Source organism: Musca domestica, unplaced genomic scaffold (genome assembly GCF_030504385.1).
Source record: "Musca domestica strain aabys unplaced genomic scaffold, Musca_domestica.polishedcontigs.V.1.1 2, whole genome shotgun sequence".
NCBI classification, from domain to species: Eukaryota; Metazoa; Arthropoda; class Insecta; order Diptera; family Muscidae; genus Musca; species Musca domestica.
In genome coordinates this window covers 1,726,755-1,736,893 of record NW_026712249.1, presented here as the reverse complement: position 1 = coordinate 1,736,893, position 10,139 = coordinate 1,726,755, and positions in this window count along the sequence as shown.

Genomic DNA, 10,139 nt, shown 5'->3' with positions numbered 1-10,139 from the left:
TTATTTACAATTAAATGATGAGTTTAATTTTGCTTGAATTACAAAAATATTTGAATAAAACTAAGAGACTTTTGAAACGATGAGCGATTTTCAAAGCATAAATGTGCGATTGTGAGAAGGATGGAGTTTTGTGTTTTCAGGTCGGTAGATGAGTATGAGCAGTACTGCAAGTTAAAGCAAGTGCCGGAGAGACATCGAAGGCAAAGAGTTATACTTGAATACTTGAATTTGCAACTGCTAGAGAAATGAAAACACACATCACGACATAAAACGGATAGAAAACGGTATTGTCTTGAAGGTATGTGCATTGGAAAAATTCTAAATCGAAAATACTTAAAAAGAGTTCTAATTCCTGTTTTCCCCAAATGGGTTTCTTTGCTCTGCCGATATGCCAACTTTGAATATGATTAATATCAGACTTCATTTCGTTATACGTTTTATGTATTTTTGGGCCTTATATCATAACTTATCTCATATTTAAAGCCAAACAAGACCATTTCCACCAGTTGTGCTGACAATATGTAACTATGAACTATGTAAGGTAACTATGAAATATGTTAATATTTGTATGTGTATTTGACTTTTTGTCCATCTGTGGGCACGACAACTCTGGAAAAACAATTATGTCGCTGTTTGGTCAGGGCGAAACGACAACATCGACTCCTACAGGATTATTTTTCACATTAACTTGTTACATACAATTCGACGCACTCAGTCGACGTTGTTCTCCATACAGACAAAACACATGTACAGGGTGAGAAAAAAAACTGCAACAAAGTCATATTTTTTACATTTTTTTTTTTAAATTATTAAATGAAACAAAAATTGTCGGAAATAGTATCAAATTTTAAAATAAGTTTAAATTTGTTCGATTTGGTCACCTTTGGCACGAACTGTGGCCTTCAAACGGCCAATGAAACCGTCACGCGCTGCCGGAATATTGCTCTGCGGTATTTTGACCCATTCCCGGCGAAGTGTTTGCTTGAGGTAATAGAGGCTTTGGTATTTTTATGTGCTAACCTTGCTTTCCAAAATACTCCAAACACAATAGTCCAACGGATTGTTATCCGAAGATTTTGGTGGCCATTGTGCGCTGGAAATGAAACGAGGAAACCCATTCTGTAACCATTCTTGGGTGGCGCGTGCTGAGTGCGATGGTGCTGAGACCTGTTGGAATGTCCAAGGTCTACGGCCAAAATGTTTGCGTGCCCAAGGCATTAATACACCCTCCAGAATATTTTCGCTATAATATTCGGCATTTAGTCTAATGCCACAGTCGATTAATACGAGCGGAGAGCGGCCATCGTCTATTATGGCGGCCCACACTATAACCATGACCTGCGCTTGAGTTCTGGTGACCAACCGAAGGTGCACATTTTCAGCTGACCTCTTTGGCAAGTAAACACGATCATTTTGTTTGTTTACAAACTGCTGGACAACGAATGTTTTCTCATCGGAGCAAACCAAATTCGGCAGTTTACCACTTTCGGCCAAACGAAGCAACTCTTTAGCTCCTTTGAGTCTATTTTCTTTCTGTTGCGGTGTAAACTCTTGCACTTTTTGGAATTTCAATGGCTTCGATCAAGTCGCTTCTTTACTTTCCGAAACATTTCTGCTGATGTTGCTGTTTTCATCGTCCACTTCCTTGACGTCGGGCTACGCTACCAGTATCACGGTAAAGAGCAATGGTAGGAGACACAAAAGATTTATTCACATTTAAATTCTGGAGTGCTCTAACGATAACCACTTGTTGTTTTCCAGCCAAATAGAAAGAAAACACACTATCACGCTTGAATTCCATCACAAATAACTTTTTTTTGGAAAATTCTTACCAAAGTGCTTTTGGACGTTTTTAAAGAATGTAATGTGCTGCCACTGGAATAATTTTAATATAGCATTTTCAGATTAAATGAAACCTTTTGCAATTCAAATGAAACTTTTTGCAGCGGGAATGAAACCTTTTGCAGTGGAATTGAAACCTTTTGCAGTGGAAATGAAACCTTTTGCAGCGGGAATGAAACCTTTTGCAACCGAAATGAAACTTTTTGCAAATCAAATGAAACTTTTAGATTTTTAGAAGGAAAAATAACAAAACATTTTTATTTTTAGTAGGTTTAAAATGAAATCAACTAATTATAACTAATATATAGTTAAAGAGGAATTTATATTGATTATTAATAACTATGTTTTTATAAAATTTTTTCTTAAAGCTTCCATAAAACACAAGTGTAGATGCAGAAAGATTGAAAAAAGTTTTTCAAGGTATTATTTTGAAAGGACCCGAATTAGGTACCTTTTTATAATATCCTCCATGGAAAGGAGGATATATTAAATTTGTCATTCGGTTTGTAACACCTCTAAATATTCGTCGTAGACCCCATAAAGTATATACAATCATGATCATAGTTGATTTAATGATTTCCACTTATCCGTCTATTGAAATCACGACTGCTCTATCTCCATAATCAATAATGCTGCGAAGCGGGAATCCTTTATTAGGTAAGATTAATAGTATACTATAACTATAAAAAATTGTGGTAAAGCTTAATTTCACATTTCAGTCCTGGCCATACCTATAAAGGCCAAAATTTGTTTAAATTTCTCTTTTTAGTGTTAAGTATTTGGAATTTAATAATATGGAAACATTTTATATCAAATCAATAAAGAACCATTTGTTATTACAATAATTTAAGAAATAATATAAATAAAGAAATAATATAAATAAATAAATAATATAAATAAAGAAATAATATAAATAATCAATAAAAAATCCTCTTTGTCAATATATTAGTTATAATTAATTTATTTAATTTAAAAACTACTAAAAATAAAAATGTTTTGTTATTTTTCCTTCTGAAAGTCTAAAAGTTTCATTTGATTTGCAAAAAGTTTAATTTCGGTTGCAAATGGTTTCATTCCGGTTGCAAAAGGTTTCATTTCCGCTTCAAAAGGTTTCATTTCCACTGCAAAAGGTTTCATTTCCACTGCAAAAGGTTTCAATTCCACTGCAAAAGGTTTCATTTTCGCTCTAAAAAGTTTCATTTGAATTGCAAAAGGTTTCATTTAATCTGAAAATTCTATATAGGTCGGACGAGTGGCTTAGAAATGACTGCAGTCTGAAGTTGATTAGCTTTCATATAAATGCAGGGTGAGATTAACCTTGCAACTATATGAAAGCTATCCAAATACTTCGAACGTACGAAATTTAAATGTTGAACAATTTCAACATTGACAATTAAAAAAAATTGGATTTTGTTCTTTTTTTTTTTCTTTTTCGAATTTTAAAAATTATCAGTTTTTACACCGTTAATAGTTGCTTGATTGTAGGATATGGACCTGGCGACGTTCAAAACATTTTACTATATTTGAGAAAATTGTTTACGTTTCAGAAGTTTTCCATTTTTTGCTATTTTAATTTTGTAATGTATTTTCTGGATAATAACTTCTCCATATTTATTACTTTTGATTGGATGGTCTGCTTTAAGATTTAGGCTTAAGGACTCCTTTTAGATTTTTCAGCAAATTAAATTGAATTAAAGACATCAAATGCAATATCCATGAAGCCATTTATTTTGGCAATGGTTCTGCTCGCATCCCTTGTCATTCCATGGCTTTTGTTCCTGCTGCTTGGTTGGCAATGCTGTTACTGTCTTTGAAGTTACCTCCTTGTGTTGGGCTATTGTATGTTTCGTACTATCTTAAATTAAAATCTTGGCAACTTGCTTACGTACATAATTTAACACTTTCAACCACACATGCACACTCAAACACACACACACACACCAATTTACACACCTAAATGCGTGGATATGTATATGAAAGTTAGGAATATTGTCCATGCACAGTCTAACAAATGGTAAACGGAAATAACCTGGTTTATTTCATTTATGGTTGTATGAGTGCTCAAATGTCTGAAACTATGCACATGTGTATGTGTTTTGCGAGTAAGATTGACATCTAGGATGGTGAAATGTGCGTTTTACTAAATTCTGCAGTTGTGTGTATGTGTGTTTGTGTTCCTATGTGTATGCGTGTGTTATCTTTGGAGAGGAAGAAACAAACAGAGGAGAGGATGATGACGACAGCATCACCCGGCACGCAGCTCGGCACGTAGAACAATTTTCTTGACATGTCCTCACCACTTAAGCCAAAAGTCTACTCTATGTGGTGCATGTAAACAACTAAACTTAACAACAAATAAATTATTTTAGTTGAGGTCTGGCTACAGTGCCTGGCGTAAATGTGCAACAGTAGGGAATACGTCTGTGTGTGTGTGTGCACATTAAACGAGGCCATGATTCGTAAAGTAAAATGCAAGCTATTCCTGTCGAAGAAGTAGACAATTTTTAAAGGAACCTGTTTTATTATTCCATAGACCACTATACGTTTGCTTTGGCTCAGCAGTTCGTTACACCTCAATATGAGCCCACATTTTCGTATATGTCCACCAGCCTTTCTTTGTCCGTCCATTCGTTGCATTCCAAATTTTCAGCAAATTTTGCATGGAGGACGAGGTATAAGGGAGAAACACATTTTTGGTGGTGATCGCATGTGGTTGTCATTACTAGTGATGCTGAAAGTAACACATGCATACCCTCTGCATTACTTATATATGAAAGTAATGACAACTACATACCCTCCACATTACCAGTATGCTAAATAAATTATGAATTATACCAAAAAGTGTAGAAGGCAATATGAACTGTATTTATCATCTCAAATAATAAGTAGCGGCGTTGCTGATCCAAATCTGACGAATTAATGTTAGTGACTGAGTGCATTTTGTACCCAACTACCAATCAGAAAATCGTCAGTTCAACTCCACCCATAGGAAAACAAAAAATGAGGTCTGGTGAAATTAAATGGTTACAGTTTTTACCTCCTATAATAAAATGAGGGATTTGGCTAAATAAGAAGTTACTTGTGCCAAAATATAGGAAATAAGCCCATTATTTGGACGCCGAAAGAAATTACGACCCACTTTAAGCCACAAATTCATATCTGTGTGTATGTATGTACGTGTCCGCATCTGTGTTTGTGCGTATGTGAGTTGGTATTCAATTTCTTCAGCAGGCGAAGTGCGGAGACATGGTAAGCACATATACTTAGTAGAAATGTATGCATCTTTGAACATCACAACAAACATTATTCCGACAAAAAATTGAACCCTATTTACTCCACAAACTCCTTTCAACCAACCACAACCATAGAAAAGTGGCAGTCCTGACAAAAAATAGAAATATTCAGTACAAGGAAGTACTTCAGCCGTAACAAACATTCACCATTCTGCAGTACAGCTGTGTCATATGACATAAAACATGAAATAGAATCGGAGACTCGTGACCATGCACACACAAAGAGAGGGCCTTCGGCTTGGTGCGTTTTTTTTGCTGTTTGCTTGTTTATCTACGACTGTGTCCTTCGTTACTTGTTACTCCTAAACAGGACGTGTAAATGTCGTAACATAATCAAACAATACGTTCACACGTAATTTATTATGGAATTTATGTTCAATATGTTCTTTTCGCAATCCATCAAAGCGACATATTTGTGCGTGAATTGCATACTAAGGAGACTGGTAGGAAGGCCGCTCTAAAAGCACCATATAGAAAATATTGTATCCTTGAAGCCATGTAATTCAATGTTTATGGGTGTGGGTACACACTCGACCTATATATGAACAACTATAAAAACAGTTAGGCAGTGAAATACATACACAACTATACATATTAATTACATTGTTTACTGTTGAACAAAATGTTATACTTTTGGTTACTCACAACTCGATAGCGCATTCGCTACATTTGAAAAGTCTAAAACGAAGCTACACAAGACGGAACTTAACTTTTTGTTCCGTATAGTTTGTGTACAATTTGTACACGACCCCTAACTAATTACACGAAATGTAAATACTCAAATTAATTTCTTTCATATGCCCAAAAATTAGTTTCAGGACATTTGACCGACTGTATTGCAATTGTAATATCTCTCGGAAACTTAAATCAAGTTCGAATATAAAGATAAAGGATAATACCGCCCAGCAAAAGGCTCATTATTTTAAATACATTTTGGGACCAGAAACTACTTACAAAACAGCACCTTAACCCCTATTTTGACAGTTGAAAGTTATAGGAAGTAAATACAAAGTTAACAAGTTAAAAAGTATCAGTAGGTATATATATAGACAATTCTCTGTCAGAGGGTAAAGTACTCGAAATTAACTCTTTGTCTAGAATTTCAGAAAATTCCATTGAAAAATGTGCCTAAAATCATCAAAATATCGAATATGGTGGGGGGTACCGTTGTATGGGGACTGTACGATATGGTGGACCAATATAGCCATCTTCGAACTTGACCTGCCTGCAGACAAAAGGCATATCTGTGCAAAATTTTACCTTCCTATGTTAATTCGATTTGACTGTAGCGTGATTACAACCGACGGACAAACTGACGGACAGGACTAAATCATCTTAGAAATTTTCGCTGATCAAGAATATGTATACTTTTTTGGGTCTAAACTTATTATTTCGATGAGTTACAAAAGATATGACAAACTTAATGTACCCTCCATACTATGTATGGTGGAGGGTATAAAAATGTTGTATTAATAACAAATGCATAATTAAATTTAATAGGTCCACGTACATGCCTATATTCGGTTTTAGCGACATTGTTCACCGGAATCGTTTCAAATTTCATAATGATAATTCGTAATGGGTACTACAGTCTGTGACAGAAAATTGGCTATGTAGGTCCAGGTCTTCGTATATCAGTACCACCCTATATTCAGTATTTCAATGATCCTAGTGACATTATTCACCGGAATTGTTTAAAATTTCGTATGTGAAGTTTCTCACGGGTACTACAGTCTATGCTAAAAAATGTTTTATGCAGGTCCATACGGTACCTCCAAATATTCGGTATTTTGCTGATTTCAGCGACATTTTTCACCGTATTGTTTGAAATGTCGAATTTGAAATTCTTAATAGGTACACCAATCTATGATAGAAAATTGTCTATGCAGGTCCAGGTCTCCGAATAGCCCTCATATGTGGATACCTTCAAATATTCGGTATTTTGATGATTACAGTGACATTATTGCCCGGAATTGTTTTAAATTTCGTATTTGAACTTCCTAATGGGTACTATAGTCTATGACAAAAAATTGTCTATGTATGTCCATGTCTTTGTATTGCCCTTATATATCGGTACCTCTCTATATTCGTTATTTTGATGTTTTTCCTACATTATTCACCGGAAAAGTAAATGCAGGTCAACGTATACGGATTTTACTTTTTATTTCTTTTTCTCTTTTTTTTAGTGAAAATTTCAAAATTTATTCTATTGGCGGAGGGATTTTAAATTTAGGCAGTCTCGGCCGAACTTACTGTTTTTTACCTGTTTATCTTTAAATTAAAATATTTCGCAAATTATTACTAAAGTATTGCCACCTCTTTTTTTTCTTGAAGACCAGGGTCTTTTTCCAAAAAGAAAAAAATATTAATTTGAGAAAACTAAACAGTCTGGCCTTACGAATGATAAATTGAAGCAAAGATAAAAAGTATTTTGAAATTTTAATTAACATTATAATCATTAAGGGACAAAGGTTAAAATTAAACTTGTTAGAAATATGTTCACACTGCACTGGCGTAAGACAAGTATTCATTATTTACGCCTCAATTACAGGGACAATCGAAACTTCCGGCATCGATTTTAAATTACAGAATTCCGATTCCATTCCGATTCGATTTTGTGACATGCCTGTATATAAACTTTTGAATATGCGTCGTGCATACAATGTTCCAGTAAAACCAGTAATGTCTCTGACCAATGTCTTTCTTTGAATAAAAATTTGAATCGTTTACAAATCATTTGCTAACATGTACCTGCTATTCGTTATTTGCACTTAATCGTATACATAAATCTTATATGAGTCCCATGTTCTATGTTGCCTTTATGCTAGTATATAGGTCTGTGTGTGAAATGTGATTATATCAACTGTATAACAGATTTCCCTCCCCGAAAAAGAAACTATTCATGAATTATTGCCACATAGTTTATCTAATACAATGATGATTTGCCAAATTCTTGCTTAAACATATCTGTGTGTGTGTGTGTTTAAAAATATAGATATATATTTGTAATTCTTGATCCATATTTAGTTTGGCATTCATTTTCTGGGTGGGGACCGTTGTTTGGTTGGGGAAAAGTCAATAGTGATTCATAGCTGCATTTGTGGCAGGAAAACATTGCGAAGATAATATGACAAGTCATGAATGTACCAACTGTATCGTCCTTCAACATAAATTTGTGCTTTTGTCATAATCCTGTGAACGATGATGACGACGACATCAATGATGATGAATGAGGGTGTCCTCGTTAGAGTACAGCGGAATGAGGCTATAACGAATGTGTCGAAGCCAACATGTTCGGCCACTGCAGCCAGCCCTTAATCAAATGGACGGTTTCTTTTTGAATTTGATCAACCTAATTTATTCAATGGCAATACTGACCGTTAAACAGTGCTTCACTGTACCAACTCTATGTTGCGGCTAGAAAAACGTACGTATACACTTACATACATATATACTTACATATTTATTCATAAATATCGACAAGTTATTGCTTCGTACGTTCGCATTCCATAACTCCAAGTTGTAGTTTTGTGGAGAGAATTAAGTGATTGCAAAGGGCTCGTTGTCAACGATAGGCCACTTCAATTCAATGTCGGCGGCTTTAAGGATGCTCCACACTAAATTAATGCGGAAAATAAATGCAATGTCGCATTAAGGGATTGATGACTGAGTCGATGATAATGATATGGAAAGAAAAGTGGAGACTATTTTGAGCATAAGCACAGTGAAGAGACACATGTATGTCATGCATTTTCACAATTATATGTCATTGCCTGTGGTTAGTGACTATTAACGATTTAAGAATAATTAAATCTGTAATTGATTTCAACTTCTTTTTCACACGAATGGATATTTATACTAACCGAATTTGTTAATGGAGAACCGATGTTAAGTAACACTTTGCAACAATTTCATGGTGTTCACTCAGTTGAGCTAAAGCCAAGTCTGTTTTGAGTTATGAAGTCACACTGGTCCTTATTATATAAGCTGATCCAAAGAGGAAGTGTTGTCAATATTTTGAGCACAAAATCGCTATTTTTGTATAAAAGTTTGAACATTTAGTAGAAATTTTCATTAATTCTAAAATCATTGATATTAATCAGTGATATTGGGCGATTTACGTTATATATTAGTATGATAAGAACAAAATGTGTCTCTTTGAGATAACGGTTACGGACCGCATGTCTTTTTGGGGTAAATCCGTTTCAGTATATTTGGACTCACACACGATAAGTTTCGAAATGAGAATCTAAATTTGGCACATCGTAATTTTTCTTGTAATCATTTAGACTTATCTGGGGCGAAGATCGATGATGTATCTGTGCATTCTTTCTCGTACCTCTCCGAAAAGGTCAACATTTGAAAACCCATAAGTTCACTAAAATCTAAGCCATAATATTCTAATTCAACATTCAATTCAAACGTTTAACATCGCGATATAAGCAAACTAAGGTCAATCCAAATATTGAAGTTATACTTCTTCAGAAGACCAAATGATACTTTTTAACTTATTATACCCCCAGCCATAAGGCTAGTGAGGGTATATATCATTTAATACGCCCAAAACATTCCTCATCGAAATAACGGTTTTAGATCCTAGACCAAACCCATTTCAGGACATTTGGAGTTGATCCAGCTATGCTCCTCCGTCCTTCTCGAAACTCTCGAAAGGAGTATCCGATTTGATCCAAACTTGGTACATCGTAATATTATTGTCAAACATAGATCGACCTGGCACCTCCAACACAAAATGTCAACATTTTCAAAGAAATTAATTTACTGCACAGAAAGTGGGTAGATATTCCGATCCAACTTTTCAAATCCTAATATTTGCATCAGTACTGGGTCAGGTGCGAAAATGGACAATATGGGTCCACTCCATCAAGTACCTCACCCAGAAAGGTCAACATTTAGAAAATTATAACTCTTATATAATGTCATATAAGAGTCCAATTACACACATCACAATATGTTTATTAACCATGGTGTGAGGATGAATTATAT